This window comes from Sphaeramia orbicularis, chromosome 24 (assembly GCF_902148855.1).
Source record: "Sphaeramia orbicularis chromosome 24, fSphaOr1.1, whole genome shotgun sequence".
NCBI lineage: Eukaryota > Metazoa > Chordata > Actinopteri > Kurtiformes > Apogonidae > Sphaeramia > Sphaeramia orbicularis.
In genome coordinates, this window is record NC_043979.1 from 33,399,336 (window position 1) to 33,413,078 (window position 13,743).

Here is a 13,743-nt window from a genome sequence, read left to right on the forward strand (position 1 = left end):
TACCCCTCTGTCTCGCACTAAATGAAAAAATGATTGGGTTTCCTGGTGTGTCCACACATACTGCGACATGTCTTCTTCTTCGTTTGTTGTAACGTATGTCAACATCCGTTTTTTAAATTCACCTGACTCTAGTTGCGAAAAAAGCTCTGTCCATTGCAGTTTTGCGTGATATACCATTTGCACTACGGCTGAAAAACCACCTCTTGCCAGCACAAAACTTTTAAGCGTCGTTTTTCCATTAGCCTCCTAAGACCCACTGTCCACATTTGTGGACAAGAGTTTCACAACTTTATTCAAAAAAAAAAAAGAAAAGAAAACTGTCCACCACAAAGGACATTCCATAATTTTTTTTAAAAAACTGCATCTGAAAAAACTGTTGCATCAGGATGTTTCCAATATAGGCACTTATTTAATAAAAAACACAAAAGCTTGTACTTTTGCTGACATGTCCTAGGTCTTAGAAGGTTAGGTCAATTTTTATGCACAAGTTATACACTGTAAGCCCGGATAAGTAGAGTTTACTCAAAAAATTTGAGGCAAGTGATTGCACTTAAATGAATTGAGTAATGATCGACTAATCAATTGGTTTAAGTAGGTTCAACTTTAATGCTAAAAGTATTGAACTTAAACTATTAAGTAGAAAACACTAAAAGATAAGTTATTTGTACTTTAAATCTGTTGTAAAATCAACCCCACTATCCAACCATTCAACTCAGCATTTTAGGTTACACTGACTAATTTTCTCTATTGCAGCCAGATTAATTTAACACTGATTAAACAACTTTATTTAAGATGATCAAACTCATAACTCTACTCCTGACCAAAACAGTTATGAAATAATTCTACTTAATATATTGCAGTATGAATGAAAGTTAACTCTATGTCATTTATTAGTACAAAAAGTACTTTTCATTTAATTAAACATTATAATTTTTATTGTACAGTAAGAACTTGCGATGAACAGTAAAGCCATTGTTCTTCCTATGGCTCTGACTCATGGTGCAGCTCTACAAAAATACAAAAACAAACACAGAAAGGCCAATAAACATTGGCATACACACATTAAATCCAAATGAACACTAACACCACAACCCCGCTGAACCCCTGCACATAAAAATAACACATTTTCAACAACATGCCCAAAACCCACAATGCAATGCGAAGGTAAAAAGGTGTGGTCATGACTAAAACTTAGTGATTTAATTCCATTCAACTTAAACTTTTTCGTACTTTCAACTATATCTACAAATTAGTAGAATATACTTAACATTTTATAGTAACATCATAAAACTTAAATCATTTAAGTGCATTGTAATTAAAGCATTTTTAGTAAAAACAAATTCCGGGCTTACAGTGTATTTGCGCAATTTGAGGGTCAATGGAAAACCGACTATTGTTGTTGTTTGTCATTATTCTGTCAACGTCGTTTTTGGTTTGTTTATTTGTTTGATTTTCCCTTTATTTAACTATCACTAATAAGAAAATTTAAAAAATTATGGAAAAATTCCTTTGGGACCTTCCAGAAAAGTAGCACTGGGTCTTTATGTGTTAAATAACAAGTGGAGTTAGCTTAGATTTTGTCAGTTTTTGCAGGATATATTCTTGTAAGGTGCTTCCTGAGAAGTCGGGGTGAACATGTGATGAGGACAGTAAGTGCTACGTGTTTAGGGCAACATTAAAGGTCATATTCTAGTGTCCAGCTGGGTTGTGGACAGCTGTAGGGAGACACTCCGCTGAGAGACATGCGGTTCACTAAGCAGGACATACACATACACACAGCCTTTTAGCTTAAAATCACACCGCAAAAGCAGCCATGCACACACACACACACACAAAATAAACACACAATGCACCAAGAGACAAAGACAAACAGGCAGCGAGAACAGATAACCCAGGGCTGTTTATGAACGCAAAACATGGCAGAGGTCAGAGGTCAGGAGTTACAGCCACATGTGATCTCATTTATCACACTACAGGACAGAAGTGGATCTGAAGGAAACCCGGACCTCACAGAGCTGAAACATGTCAAAGCTGCCAGGGATCGACGGCAGCCTGAAAGTATATTGATGGTCCTTGTATCAGTGTCTTTATATGATTTTTACCACAGGGAGATTACATGAATGCAACTTTAACAGTGTTGAAACAGTGCCATCTTGTGGACATCCATACACACTAAGCCTTTTTTTTTTTTTTTAAACCTTTATTTAACCCATGAAGACCCAAACAGACACTGACAACTCAAATCGTCTGCTGATGTAAAAAGTTTAATACCTGTTGATCCACTAATCCTATCAATACGGGTAAATAATAGGTGTAAAAGGCAGTTTGTCATGCTTTTTTTTTTTGTTTTTTCTTGGTAGACCTTTATTATGAAATGTTTACAAAAGTGTACAAAAACAAGAAACAAGAAAAAAAAACAACAAGAGTATACAAAAACAAGAAATCAGTAAAGGGTTTTAAATAATAGCATAGAAAGAAGATGGGGGGGCACCAAAATCAATAATACCAAATACAATAATAACCTTAATAGCCTTTTTTTCAGTTATTCATTTTTTCATTGCCATCAGATATGACCCATTTGGGCGTTCAGAAGTTCTGTAGTTACCGATTCAAGTAGTGATACATAAATGTGCATATTGCTTCCAAAAAAATCACTGTAAGACTTACTTTTTTTTTTTTTTTTAAATCACTGTGTGTTGTGTATTATTGTTTTATGCATATTTATGGTATTTCCAATCCATTGTGATCCAACTTTATTTGTAAAGAACTTTAAAACAACCACAGTGGACCAAAGTGCTGTACAGAAGAATAAATAAAAACACAAAATAACAGAGTAAAATACAAGAATAGATTAAAAGACATAGAACAACAGCAAAAATGTAATAATAAAAAAAAAGATATTTGATTAAACTGTTGCTATCTTACAATTTAATTATGCTTTTAGATGTAAACCACTTTTTTATGTCATTGTAAAGTGCTATATAAATAAACTTTGATTGATTGATTAAAATTAACTTCTTATCTGTATCCTCTCTCTATATAGATAGATAGATAGATAGATAGATAGATAGATAGATAGATAGATAGATAGATAGATAGATAGATAGATAGATAGATAGATAGATAGATAGATAGATAGATAGATAGATAGTTTTGTTTTGTTTTGTTTTGTTTTGTTTTGTTTTGTTTTGTTTTGTTTTGTTTTGTTTTGTTTTGTTTTGTTTTGTTTTTTGGGGTGCAGCCACAGCATACAGCTCTGCAGAAAATGAAAAGACTGCTCCACATTTTCAGACCTGAACTTGTTAAAAACCTCTGGAATATGAATATGAGGAAGATGGATATACCTGTATTGTTGCGACCAGATGTAGAGTAAAGCACAAAAACACAAAATTAAAGACTGGAGGAGAAAAACCAGGCCAAACTAGAAAAGCACTCAGAGAGCGCAGACCTCCGCCAAGACAGATCTGCCCCCCCGATCACCACCAAAATTTAATCATTTCTTTCTTGTGCCAGTATCAACATTTCCTGAAAATTTCATGAAAGTTCGTTCTTAACTTTTTGAGTTATCTTGCTAACAAACAAACAAACATGCACGCACACACAAAGCAAAGTGATCCCAATACCTCCCGACAGAGGTAATAATCCAGTTCCTAAGATAAAAAAGCCTTGTGCTACTTATGTGTTTCTTCCATAACAACAAAGTAACCAACTAAATTAGAATTAAAATAAGAATAGACAATAAAAGAAATGAAGCAATGAGTTGAGATTATAAAATGAGCAATTACTCAGAATAAATACAACAAAAAACAGTGTAATATTCAGAGTAGTTAACTGATCCTTCAGTGTAAAATGTCCCAGTGTTATAAATAGGAGGAGGTGAGCAGTAAAAAGTGGCACTGTTGACAGCAGTTGTAAACATTTATGAGGTTTGTCTGGTGTCATCCATGTCAGTGGTTATGACAGTGATATGTAAATATAATATTCAGCAGGGACAGTTTACTGATGTTACAAGAGAAACCAATTCACTGGTACAAGATGAGAACTGCAAAAAAGAAAAAAAAAATCCTGTGTTTGAATGTTTTACATGATAAATAATACATCTACAAATACAGATACAGGTGAATTTTATTGATCCAGGGGGAAATTTAATATTTAAAAGACCCAAACATCCAACGGTGACCAAAAGCATCTACTGATCTAAAGTGTTTAATACCTGTTCATCCACTAATCCTAAATAATTGGTGTAAAATACAGTTTGTTACCTTTTCATGGCCATCAGATATGACCCATTTCGACGTTCAGAGGCTCTGAAGTTACCACGGAAACACCATCATCTTCTACAACATTGATTCACCAGTAAAACCCATGTAGTTGGATCAATGACAGTGGATGGAGAGGCTTGTTTTTATATTCAGTTATTAACATCTTTGCTTAAAAAGTCACTTTTTCTTCAGTTTTCTCTATTTTTGATATAATAACCTTCAACTTTAACCCTTCCATGCATAGTGGTCACTCCAGTGGACAGTTCTTCTCCAGCTGTTCTCTTGTATATTCATGGGTTTTGTTGTTTTAGTTCCATATCAGCCAACACAGTGGACACTTATGCATCCTCCCAAACACTGCAATTCATACAATTATTGTAACTTTGCTGCTCTTGATAAACCTGACCTGCAGTAACATGTTTTAGTGTAAATCAATTGCTAATTGTTATTAGACTGTAATTAACAGTTTTCTGAAACTTTTTTTTTTTTTTTTTTGCATATCCTTCTGAAATCCAACAATGCATTTTGTCCACTGTAGGGGACAAAAGTTTGACAGTGTAACTTAAATGCTGTCCATTTCAAAGGACATTCCATTAAAAAATCAATTAAAAAAAAAAAATTAAAAACGATTTTAAAAAAGTATCTCAAAAAACTGTTGCATTATGCAGTTTCCAATCTAGACCATTTTTTTTAATGTAAAAAAGCTAAAATTGTCAATTTCCTGGATCTCAGGAGGATATTATCTCCATGAAATGAGTAATAACTAGAATTAGAGTATGATAATATGTGAGAAAACATCAGATTAGCAGCATTAAAAATCTTTTTATTTAATAGTTTTCACACAGTTTATCACTTTCTGATGATGAGTTTTAAATACATGTTTCTTTGCTTCAAAAATTAAACGCATGGTGTCCAGTTGAGTGGACATTTTTGTAACTATACGAAAAATAGGTTCATAAAAAAAAAAAAATTCAGTTGCATTGTTTTATTAATGCCTATAGAGGAATAAAAACACTCGAGAAAAAAATATTGACTAAGGTTCTCATAATTCATGGATGAAAGGGTTAATCTGAGTTTATTAAATATAGGAATTAAATATAGGAAAATACCTGATGTACACTGAAAAAAATGCAAAATACAGAGGATAAAAGTATGATAACTGGGAATAAATCACTTGAGAAAGGTTAAATAGAGAGAAAAATTAAACACAAATTAATGCTCTTTATTTTTATGTCTTTATGGGTTAATATTATATCTCTATACAGGGTGGGGAAGCAAAATTTACAATATTTTGAGGCAGGGATTGAAAGACAGTGTATGACCAATTAGTTTTTTAAAAGTCATGAGAATTTATTTGCCACAAGAAAATTGACATCATAGAAAATGTTTTTATTCTATGTGTCCTCCTTCTTTCTCAATAACTGCCTTCACACGCTTCCTGAAACTTGCGCAAGTGTTCCTCAAATATTCGGGTGACAACTTCTCCCATTCTTCTTTAATAGTATCTTCCAGACTTTCTGGTAATAGTTTTGCTCATAGTCATTCTCTTCTTTCCATTATAAACAGTCTTTATGGACACTCCAACTATTTTTGAAATCTCCTTTGGTGTGACGAGTGCATTCAGCAAATCACACAGTCTTTGACGTTTGCTTTCCTGATTACTCATATGGGCAAAAGTCTCTGAAAAGGTATGGATAATAGTGTTAGGTATGATTATGACATCAATATATGTTTGGTTTCAAAACAATTGACGTAGTGCCTGCTGAGAAAAAACAACTAAATGTTCATTGTAAATTTTGCTTCCCCACCCTGTAGTTTTCTTTTTATGTTAAAAGTAAACAGGTTTGAGGCTCCAGACAAGTTCTCGCAGCTCTCAGTGTTTATCTGAATGAGCTTCAGCCCTGATTCACTGAAGCCTCTTAAGTGGCGTTCATTTGTTCCCAGATGTCATTATGAGAAAGAACAGGTGTGTAGCTGCTGTTTGTTCTGTTTGGTGGAAACTTTTTATTAAACTGAATTGGAACCAGGCAACGAGTTCTGTTGTTCTTCCTGTTTTGGCCTTTTATTGTCATTACAGTGAGACTCAGACCGTTTTTTAAAGACGTACTGGATAATGGAGGTCACATATACACAGGTAGGTTTGTGGTCACAGGATACAGATAAGAAGTTCATTTTAATCATTCATTCATTCATTCATTTTCTGAACCTGCTTTATCCTCACTAGGGTCACGGGGGTCGCTTGGAGCCTATCCCAGCTACATAGGGGCGAAGGCGGGGTACACCCTGGACAAGTCGCCAGTTCATCGCAGGGCTGACATAATCAATCAATCAGTCAAAGTTTATTTATATAGCATTCTACAATGACAGAGAAGTCGTTTACATCTAAAAGCATGATTGTCTTCATGTATAAATACAGTCTACTCTCGTTATACCGCCAACTTCCGTTCACGGCCAAATTGGCGGTATAGCGAAAATGGCGTTACAACGGGTTGCGTCCATAATGTGCATGTCTTTACTATATGACGTCTATGCTGCCTCCGTTAACCCGTTCTAATTGCGTTTCTAAATAAATCTTGATTCTGTTATGTTGTAAGGGATCATTTAAAGTGGGGAAACATTTTAAGCATTATTATACCGTGTCGGGAAACGACACCCCATCATCTTGAGGCTTTGGCTTAATCCCACGTCCTCTTCCCGACATCCTGACCTACTGAGTGTTCTGCGATAAATGTACGGTGGCCGTTCCGTAGACCTACTCGTAGCTTGTCGCGATCAGCGTCTGGCGGGTTTGTTTCAGTGCATTGTTAAAATTTATGTGTACTCGATGGCAATCACGCTGGCGGTATAACGGTCGGGAAATCAATGGTATAAGTGTTGTTTGTGCATGGAACTGGGCTGGCGGATGGCGATAGGCGGAAATGGCGGTAGCTAATGGAATAATGCATTGGGGATTTTTGTGCAATGGTTTTGGTCGGCGGTGAGCGAAAATGGCGGTATAACGGCGGGCGGTTTAACGAGAGTAGACTGTATGTTCACTTAACTCAGACCTGGGCAAAGTAAGGCCCGCGGGCCACATGCTGCCTGATAGCTGACCCTGAGGTCACTGGCATGAGGTCACTGGCAAATTACAAGTCAATGCAAATATATACCATGGTAATATATGCAACCAATGCAATGGCACAGCTTTTATTTTGTAGGATCTGCTAAATTAGCTTTTTTCGCACACACTTTCCGTACTCAGCATAAAGCTTATGGTTATAAAAAAGCTTATTGGCTTGTTGGTCAGTTTCAGCCCATTAAGATGTCAGCCAACGTCCAAAAAAAGAAAGAAAGATTGATTAAGAGTGCAGAGATTACAACAAGACATGGACTTCGAAGTATTTCTTCACTGAAGTCAGAAAAGGAACTGAGATATGCAAACAAACAAAGCTGCATTTATGGTTTTTCATGTAAAGTTAACATGGAGCTGGTTTTGCACATTTTCGGAAATGTTTTTGTGAATATTCATTAAATAGTTGTGTTCTGTGCTCCACATTTTCATTGTGTCATTGTACTGTTTCATTTACTGTTTTTATAGAGATATACTGTATATACTGTGTACAGAGCTGTAAGTGAATTGATTCGGCCCTTAATAATTGTCAAAGTTTCTCATGTGGCTCCATAAGAAAATTAATTGCCCACCCCTGACTTAACTCATATTCTTCCTAAAGTTTTTCACAATTTCTTTATGTTGTCTTCTGTTATTCACAATTTTCCGACATGATTTTCAAGCAAATTTTCTCTTCCGTACTGCTGAACTTCAGTCTGTCAGTATTCTCTGAAATATCGTGGACCAAATCTGTGGAATAATCTAAGACCTGAACTAAAATCAACATCTACTTTATCATTGTTTAAAAAGCATCTGAAAAGGACTTTAATTCATGAAAAAATGTAAGGCTGTATATCACTTGATTTGTATTTGATGATTTGTACTGTGGATTACATTTTTATTGTTTTTACTTTAGTTTATTATTTCAGTTATATTGTATTTTTTAATTCTTTTTTTTTTTTGTGTGTGTATTGTTCATTTCAGGGGAGGTATTCATATAAGCCTTTTTTTTTTGGCTTCTAACCTCTCCTGCACAATTTTGTTACTTGTTTGAATGTTGTTGTTTTTTCCATTGCTGTTTTTATTTTGTGCAAATAAATTAAAATAAAATAAATTATAAGATAGCAACAGTTTAATCAAATATCTTCTTTTTTATTATTACATTTTTTACAGTTGTTCTATGTCTTTTAATCTATTCTTGTATTTTACTCTGTTATTTTGTGTTTTTATTTATTATTCTGTACAGAACTTTGGTCCACTGTGGTTGTTTTAAAGTGCTTTACAAATAAAGTTGGATCACAATGGATTGGAAATATCCTAAATATGTTTAAAATAATAATACACACCACACAGTGATTAAAAAAAAAAAAAAAAAGTCTTACAGTGATTTTTTTGGAAGCAATATGCACATTTATGTATCACTACTTGAATCAATAAAAAAAGTAGAAACATATGAATATTACAATCCAAAATATTTCATATGCAAACTGGAACAAAACTCTTACTTTCACATTTACAGCTTTGGAAATAATTATTAAACAACTTGTGATTTTATGAAAACTACCAAAAAATAAATAAAATAAAATAAAAACTCTTTTCTTGATGCTATGCCCTTTGATCTCACTCACATGTTGCTATTTGTGTATTACCAGTTGCCTGAAAAAATTGTTTTTTGTTGTCATATCCAAATGAAACTTATTTTGTAAGTCTTTACATTTATTAAATAAATCACTTTTATGCAGATTTAATTTGTTTCACTGCCACAACCATGATCATGTCTGTATATATTTCTTAAATTTGTAAAGTAAATATTTAATGTGTCTTTTGACTCACATTTGCACAAGAAAACCTGATTTAGTTTTTATAATAATTTCACAGTGATTTAATCATTAGATCCCAAACTGTTTAGCTAATACAGATAATACAGTCTGCAGTAGATTTAATGCCATAAAAATTAAATCAAAAACAATTACTATGGGTAATTCATATATGTAAATTCAGGAGATGTATGTATCTTAAAGATAACATACATGCATTGTGATATAATCGGTACAGTTCATCCGAAAATAATTTACAGTGGGTTTTTTTTTATTATTATTATTTTTGTGTTATAGCCTTATTCCAAAATGAATTACATTTATTTTTTTATTTTTTTATTTTTTTTTACCAAAATCCTACACACCTCATAATGACAAAGTGGAAAAAAGTTTGTTTTAAACCTTTATAAATGTATTAAAAATTAAAAACCAAAAATATAATCTGTACATAAGTCTTCATAGTATTTGCCAGTTTGAGTTCAGGTGAATCCTGTTTCCACTCATGAAGCTTCAGGTGTTTCCACAACTTGATTGGAGTCACCTGTGGAAAACACAGGACATGATTTGGAAAAAAACACACCTCTGATTGTCATGAAGTCCATGGAAACGTCTGTAGATCTGAGACAGGATTGTATCGAACCGCAAATCTGGGGAAGGTCCAGAACCAGAACGTGAGAAGCTGGACTGAACTCTTTGGCCTGAATCCAAGTGTCATCTGTGGAGAGTCTGAAAATGTCTGAGCACCAGCACTCCTTGTCCAACCTGATGGAGCTGGAGAGGTTCTGCAAAGACGAACAGGAGAAACTGCACAAAAAGAGGTGAGTCACGCCTGTAACACCAAACAGACTTGAAGCTGGAGCTGATGCCAAAGGTGTGTCAGGAAAGTATAGAGCAAAGGCTATTTTTTATCAATAGATTTTTTTTTTTTTTTTAAGTTTCAAGCAAACTTTTTTCAATTTGTCATTATGAGATATTGTGTGTAGGATTTTGAGGTAAAAAAAATAAATAAATATTTCAATCAACTTTAGAATAAGGTTGTAACAAGAAAATTTAAACTGTTGCACTGTAATCCATATTTACAGTTTAGTACTATGGAGAGACATTTGTTTCTTGATCATTCAATCCAATAGAATAGATTTGCAACCAAAAAATGTTTTAAGAGCATATTTTTTCAACTTGAATTAAAACTAATATTTGTGAGTAAAAATGTACGATTTTTTTGCGTGTTAAAAAGTTTTGCCAGAAAATTGGTCATCTTTGCTTGGACGTTCAGAAGTTTTGCTTGTAACTGGCGCTGGAGCCAGGTCACACCCACCAATAGAACCTCTTCTCTCATCCATCAGCGTTGGCCCCGCCCATTAAGTGCAGCTGAACTCGCAAGCAAAGAGGACTGATTTCTAAGCAAAATGATCATACGTTTCTACTTATAAATATTAGTTTCATTGAAGTTGAAGAAATATGCTCTCAAAACATTTTTATCTCTTTTTTTGGTTGCAAATCTTTTCTATTTGATTGAATTATAAAGAAACAAATGTCTCTCCAAAGGCTACAAGCAAAACTTTTGAACTTTCAAGCAAAGAGGCCGGATTTTCTAGCAAAACTTTTTAACTCACAAATGAGGAGGACTGGTTTATAAGCAAAATAATCAAACATTTTTACTTACAAACATTAGTTTTGATTGAAGTTGAAGAAATGTGCTCTCAGATTTTTTTGTGGTTGCAAATCTATTCTATTTGATTGAATAGTAATGAAACAAATGTCTCTCCATATAGGTCAAACCCACCAATAGAAACTCTCTCGCTCATCAGCGTAGGCCCCGCCCATTAAGTGCAGTTGAACTTGCAAGTAAAACATTTGAACTCGAAGAGGAGTGATTTATAAGCAAAATGATCCTACATTTTTACTTACAAATATTAGTTTGACTGACATTGAAGAAATATGCTCTCAAACCTTTTTTTTTTTTTTTTGATTGCCACTTTTTGTCTTTTGCTCTCACATCTCTTGTTTGGTTGCAAATCTATTCTATTTGATTGAATTGTAAAGAAACAAATGTCTCTCCATAGGCTACAAGCAAAACTTTTGAACTTCAGGGCATAGAGGACTGATTTTCTAGCAAAACTTTTGAACTCACAAATGACGAGGACTGGTTTATAAGCAAAATAATCAAACATTTTTACTTACAAACATTAGTTTTGATTGAAGTTGAAGAAATGTGCTCTCAGATTTTTTTGTGGTTGCAAATCTATTCTATTTGATTGAATAGTAATGAAACAAATGTCTCTCCATATAGGTCAAACCCACCAATAGAAACTCTCTCGCTCATCAGCGTAGGCCCCGCCCATTAAGTGCAGTTGAACTTGCAAGTAAAACATTTGAACTCGAAGAGGAGTGATTTATAAGCAAAATGATCCTACATTTTTACTTACAAACATTAGTTTGACTGACATTGAAGAAATATGCTCACAAACTTTTTTTTTTTTTTTTTTTTTTTTGATTGCCACTTTTTGTCTTTTGCTCTCAAATGTCTTGTTTGGTTGCAAATCTATTCTTTTTGATTGAATTGTAAAGAAACAAATGTCTCTCCAAAGGCTACAAGCAAAACTTTTGAACGTCCAAGCAAAGAGGACTGATTTTCTAGCAAAACTTTTGAACTCACAAATGAAGAGGACTGGTTTATAAGCAAAATAATCAAACATTTTTACTTACGAACATTAGTTTTGATTGAAGTTGAAGAAATGTGCTCTCAGATTTTTTTGTGGTTGCAAATCTATTCTATTTGATTGAATAGTAATGAAACAAATGTCTCTCCATATAGGTCAAACCCACCAATAGAAACTCTCTCGCTCATCAGCGTAGGCCCCGCCCATTAAGTGCAGTTGAACTTGCAAGTAAAACATTTGAACTCGAAGAGGAGTGATTTATAAGCAAAATGATCCTACATTTTTACTTACAAATATTAGTTTGACTGACATTGAAGAAATATGCTCTCAAACCTTTTTTTTTTTTTTTTGATTGCCACTTTTTGTCTTTTGCTCTCACATCTCTTGTTTGGTTGCAAATCTATTCTATTTGATTGAATTGTAAAGAAACAAATGTCTCTCCATAGGCTACAAGCAAAACTTTTGAACTTCAGGGCATAGAGGACTGATTTTCTAGCAAAACTTTTGAACTCACAAATGACGAGGACTGGTTTATAAGCAAAATAATCAAACATTTTTACTTACAAACATTAGTTTTGATTGAAGTTGAAGAAATGTGCTCTCAGATTTTTTTGTGGTTGCAAATCTATTCTATTTGATTGAATAGTAATGAAACAAATGTCTCTCCATATAGGTCAAACCCACCAATAGAAACTCTCTCGCTCATCAGCGTAGGCCCCGCCCATTAAGTGCAGTTGAACTTGCAAGTAAAACATTTGAACTCGAAGAGGAGTGATTTATAAGCAAAATGATCCTACATTTTTACTTACAAACATTAGTTTGACTGACATTGAAGAAATATGCTCACAAACTTTTTTTTTTTTTTTTTTTTTTTTGATTGCCACTTTTTGTCTTTTGCTCTCAAATGTCTTGTTTGGTTGCAAATCTATTCTTTTTGATTGAATTGTAAAGAAACAAATGTCTCTCCAAAGGCTACAAGCAAAACTTTTGAACGTCCAAGCAAAGAGGACTGATTTTCTAGCAAAACTTTTGAACTCACAAATGAAGAGGACTGGTTTATAAGCAAAATAATCAAACATTTTTACTTACGAACATTAGTTTTGATTGAAGTTGAAGAAATGTGCTCTCAAAACACTGTTTCGGTTGCAAATCTATTCTATTTAATTGAATAGTAAAGGAACAAATGTCTCTCAGATTTACTCTCTCTCTCTTTAACCCCAACTGGTCCAGGCAGACGTCCATCCTCCAGCAGTCTGGGTCTGCTCCAGGTTTCTGCTGTTAGAGGGAAGTTTTCCCTTCCACTGTCACCAGTCACAAGTGTTTGCTCCTGGATGATTCTGTTGGGTTTCTGTCAATAGGCTCAGAGTCTGGTTTTGACCAACTCTGTATATAAAGTGTCATGAGGTAACTTCTGTTGTGATCTGGAGCTATATAAATAAAATTTGATTGATTGATTGATTGATTGATTGATTGATTGATTGATTGATTGATTGATTGATTGATTTGATTGGTTATCCACTGTAAGTTGCTTTGGAAAAAAGCGTCTGCCAAATGCATAAATGTAAATGTGTCTCCATACAGGCCAAACCCACCAATAGAAACTCCTCACTCGTTCATCAGCGTAGGCCCCGCTCATTAAGTGCAGTTGAACTTGCAAGCAAAACATTTGAACTTCTGAGCAAAAAGGACTGATTTTCTAGCAAGAATGTTTAACTTGCATGCAAAGAGGGCTGATTTATAAGCAAAATAATCAAACATTTTTACTTATGAACATTAGTTTGACTGAAGTTGAAAATGTCTGCTTTCAAAACTTTTTTTTTTATTATTGCCAATTATTGTCTTTTGCTCTCAGATCTCTGTTTTGGTTGCAAATCTATTGTTTTTTTGATTGAATCATCAAGAAACGCATGTCTCTT